Source organism: Heterocephalus glaber, unplaced genomic scaffold (genome assembly GCF_053883595.1).
Source record: "Heterocephalus glaber isolate CG9 unplaced genomic scaffold, H.glaber_assembly_v1.0 deba00000122, whole genome shotgun sequence".
Taxonomy (NCBI): Eukaryota; Metazoa; Chordata; class Mammalia; order Rodentia; family Bathyergidae; genus Heterocephalus; species Heterocephalus glaber.
Window position 1 is genome coordinate 54,484,065 of NW_028258138.1, and position 5,453 is coordinate 54,489,517.

Sequence of the window (5,453 nt, forward strand, 5' to 3'; positions counted from 1 at the left end):
ATACAAAAAAAAAAAAAAAAGATATCAGAGTGAAAATGCTTTTCTTACACAAAGAAGGAAGTGCTTGGGCCAAGGTTCATCTTTAAATGTCCCCAAGCCTGCGTAGCTGAAGAAAGTAAGTATTACCTATGGCAAGCCTGGTCAAAAAACTTTCATCAAGACATGAAAGAAATATTCAGTTGAGACCAGAACCACCACCATCACTACCATATTTGGAGGTTTAGTGTTGTTGTTATTGTTGCTGTTCTTCTTTTTCTGGGAAATATGAAAGAGGAAATTTTGGAGTAAAATCTTATAGAATATGTTAAGTTAGGAATTAGTAACCTTAACTATCTCTGAAGTTAAAATGACACCATAAGTACAACCCAATGAAGGGCTATTTTGAGAGATACAAGAGCTTTTGACAATGCATTTGCTTCTTGATTATATTGTTTAAATATTTAATATGATAGGAAAGCACTTTGCCTTTTGGTAGAAACCTAAGAATTTAAATATGTTTTAAAAATAAAGATTAACTATAAATTAACTTAAATATCAAGGTTAATTCTTGTTATTATGGCATACTTTAAAAGAGTCTCTGATTATATATTGACTTTTGAAAAATTTTACATGTTCTTATCTTTTAATAGTTTTATCCCCTTTTACATTATAAGCAAGTCCTATATTTATTCATAGCACAATAGTAGTTAACTGCATTACATGTATGAAAGTGTTGTAGAAGATAATATATCATGATTATATCTTAAAATTTGTTCCAAAAGATGTTAATACTGTATTTTGAGAAAATACACAGGATAAAGTGGCTTTCTAATTTTGAGTAGGTAAAAGATTTACCATTAATATAAAACTATACTAAACTTTTAAAAGCCTATTTTGAATATATATCTGAATTTTAATTGCAGTAACATAGACATGATCTAACCATTCAGTATTAAGACAGATATTATAGGAGAGGGGCCGAGCGGGGCCGAGCAGTTGCAGGCTGACTGGGACCTGCTTCCTCCGGCTTGCTCCACCAGCTTGCGACCAAGACAGGGTGAGGAGGACCCCCCCGGGCATGCCCACCAGCTGCCAGCTTCGCCTCCAACAACACCCGCCCCCCGTGGCCTCTGGCCTTTTGGCTGTGCAGCTACTTGGTTCCACACTACAAAGGCACAGGGGGACATAAAAGCCATTGTCCTGAGCTGCAGAAATGAACAACAGAGAGAGGGCCTCTCTCAGGCTCCCTGAAGAAAACAAGCCCACTAGAAAAGTGAAGAGAATCTCTCCAATAAAGGCACACCAGACCACCGTGCTTAGTAAGTTGGAGGGATCATCAGCTCCCATCGGAACCTGGACTTCCATCAGGGGAAGGGCAGCTGGAACCTGCAATAGAACCTTGCAGAGTGCAACCCTGCAGGAAGACAGGGAGCTCAACTTGGGACTTGCAGCCAGAAATCTGCCTGAATCTCACAGGACTGGGACTAGCTTACTGAGACTCATTGACTCATAACTGCACACTGCTGCCACATTGTCTATTGTGACAACAGAGACATACCCTGAAGGAGGCTCTTCATTTGTATCTTTTAATTGTTATTTTCAAAATTACCACATTTTTTTTTGCTATTTTTAATATTTTTTTCTTCTTTTCAATTCTTTTAAAATTTTTATTTTTCTATTTTTCTTTCTCTTCTATTTTCTTTCTCTCTCTCTGTGCCTTGCTCACTTGATTTCCCACACTGTTCTTCATCTCCCCTTTGTGTTCTTGTTCTGGCCCTAATTTGTATTTCTTCTTTATTTGTCTTTTCTTTTCTTTCCTTCTCTTGCTTATGCTCTCTGGCCTCACTGCTAACCTTCCCCTATCCTTCTACCTACCTATCCCTCCCTCTCCAACTCCTTCTAACTCCCCATCCTGAAAGGTAAAGTTCCTATATTGAAGAGTTTATCCAATATAAGCATATGTTGGGTTGGTCCTTGATTTTGAGTTAATTCACACAGTTAAAGGTGATAGATTAATAACTACCACAAATTATCATTCTCTAAGATGTATTTGATGTTATGGTGTTGCCCATTGTATCAACTGGGCTAAGATGTTGTGATTGATCTAATTAGTTGTCCTTCCTGGTATAATGAAAATGAGATAGCCTCAGAGCCACTAGAGACGCAAAACCTAAAGACCAGCTACACCTGGAAGACACCTCTGAGAAGCAATCATTCCATAAGGATTCTAAATACATCAACAAAGATACTTACAATAAGCAACTTCAAAATATCAACCCAGGAACTAAACCAAGGACAGTACCAAAAACAAAAATGAGAAGACGTTTAAGCAAGTCACAAACTCAGACTTCCACCCCACAAAAGACAAATTCTGGGGGAAATGAGGTGGAAAAGTCTGATAATCAACCACCTGGACACCCTGGACTGATAGCACAGAGAGTAACAAAATAGATGAATGACGCTCTAGAAAAATTCAAAGCAGAAATAGTCTTCCAGATAACTACAGAGATGGTGAGCTGAGTGAAAGACATTAGAGGCTCTAGAACAGAAACTGATAAAAAAATAGATGAGCTCAGAAACATGCTGGAAGCCATGAATGCCCAGCATAAGAAAGAAATGGAAACCATGATTGCCCAACATAAGTAAGAAATGCAATTCATGAAACAGATTCAAACAGATATTCAAGAGATTAAAATCTCCATTGAAAGCATGTAGAGCAGATTAAGGGAATCTGAAGATAGAATATTAGATATAGAAGACAGGATTGCAGTGAAGGACCATGAAAACAGAGATGTCTTATAAATAGTAAGAGACCATGAGAAATCAATCCAGCAGCTGCTACATGATTCAAAGAACAATAACATAAGACTGATAGGAGTCCACGAAAAAGCAGGAGAAACTACAAAAGACATAAAAAAAAACTGTTCACAGAAGTAATAGTAGACAACTTCCCAGACAGAGGTAGAGAATTGGACAGAAACATAGGTGAGTCATATAGAACTCCAACTAGCCATGATCAAAAAAAACCTACACCTAGACATATAATAGGATCCCAGAAACCCAAGAGAAGAACAAAATCCTACAAGTGGTTAGAGAAAAGAAACAAATCACTTACAAAGGAAAGCCCATCAGAATCACAGCAGACTTCACAACACAAACCCTCAAGTCAAGGAGAACCTGGAGTGAAGTATTTCAAGCCCTAAAAGAAAATAACTTCCAACCTAGACTGGTGTATCCTGCAAAATTATCTTTCAAAATCAATGGGGAAATTAGATAGTTCCACAACAAAGAACACCTGAGAAATTTCATAAACACCAATCCAGCACTCCAAATAATTCTAAACAATCTCCTAGGAAAAGACAATGAAGGTCACAACTCCCTGAGGCCCAACAGAGGGAAACCACCAGGCAAGGGAAGAAACTAAAGAGAAAGATGGAAGAACAAGAAATGAAAGAGTCAACAACAGTAAAACATCATGACAAGGATGAGTCAATATCTGTCAATTATAACCATCAATGTTAATGGCCTCAAATCACCAATCAAAAGAAATAGACTGACAGAATGGATTAAGAAGCAAAATCCAGCAATATACTGTATACAAGAAATACACCTAACTCAAAAAGAAATTCATAGACTGAAAGTAAAAGGATAGAAAACAGCTATCCACGCAACAGGAACCCGGAAAAAAAGCAGGCGTAGCAATCTTATTTGCAGACAAAGTAGATTTCAAACCAAAACTATTTAAGAGAGACAAAGATGGTCACTACACCCCTGTGAAGGGAACAATCCAAGAGGAAGAGACAACAATCCTAAATATATATGCACCAAATACAAATGCCCCCAACTATACAAAACAAATACTAATGGGTGTGAAAAACCAAATAAGCACTAATACAATTGTAGTGGGGGACCTCAATACCCCTCTATCACAAATAGACAGATCACCTAGACAAAAAATTAACAACAAAATTCTAGAACTGAACAAAGCTATTGAACAAATGGATTTAATAGATGTTTACAGAGTGTTCCACCCCACAAAGTCAAAATATACATTCCTTTCAGCTGCACTGAAAAGAATGGGTCATTATCCAAAATGGACAACATGCTAGCTCATAGGATATGTCTAAGTAAATGTAAAAGAATTGAAATTACCCCCTGTATATTATCAGACCATAGTGCAATAAGATTGGACATCGATAACATGAGAAACTGCAAAACTCCCACAAACACCTGGAAATTGAGTAACACCCTCCTGAACAACCAATGGATCACAGAGGAAATTAAAGAAGAAATTAGACAGTTTCTACAAGTAAATGATAATGCCAGTACAACATACAGAAATCTATGGGACAAAATGAAAACAATTCTACAAGGGAAATTCATAGCAGTGAATGCCCATAGTAGGAAAAAAGAGAGAGCTAAGATAAATAACCTAATGCAGAACCTCAAACTCCTAGAAAAAGAAGAGAATAACAAACCCAAAGCTTGCACAAGAGAGGAAATTATAAAGATCAGAGCAGAAATCAATGCAATGGAGACTAAGAGAATGATACAAAAAATTGATGAATCAAAGAATTGGTTTTTCGAAAGAATAAATAAAATCGATAATCCTTCAGCCAACCTTATCAAAAAAAGGAAAGAAAAGGCTCAAATCCATGCAATTAGGAATGAAAAAGGGGAAGTCCCAACAGACCCAGAAGAAATCCAGAGGATCATCAATACCTACTTCAAGAACCTGTACTTTAATAAAAAGGAAAACACAGAAGAAATGGACAGATTCTTAGATACATATGAATTGCCAAAGTTAAATGAAGAAGATATAGAAATTCTAAACACCCCAATTACAATGAGTGAAATTGAAAATGTAGTAAAATATTTACCAACAAAGTAAAGCCCGGGTCCTGATGGCTTCACTGCTGAATTTTACAAGACATTTAAAGAAGAACTATTGCCATTACTCTTTAAACCCATCAAGGAAATTGAAAAGGAAGCAAGGCTTCCAAATTCATTCCTGGAAGCTAGTGCTACTTTGATTCAAAACCAGGGAAAGACCCAACCCAAAAAGAGAACTACAGGCCAATCTCCCTAGTGAACATAGATGCAAAAATCCTCAACAAGATACTGGCAAACAGAATACAGAGGGTCATCAAGAAGATCATACACCCTGACCAAGTCAGATTTATCACAGGGATGCAAGGATGAATCAATATTTGTAAATCAATAAATGTAATACACTATATTAACAGAGTCAAGGACAAAAACCATATGAAGATCTCAATAGGTACAGAAAAGGCATTTGACAAAATCCAACACCCATTCATGATAAAAACGCTAGAGAAAATTGGAATAGAAGGTCTTTATCTCAACCTGATTAAGGCTATGTGTGAAAAACTAACAGCCAACATCATACTAAATGGTCAAAAACTGAAAACTTTCCTACTAAAATCAAGAACAAGACAAGGATGCCCACTATC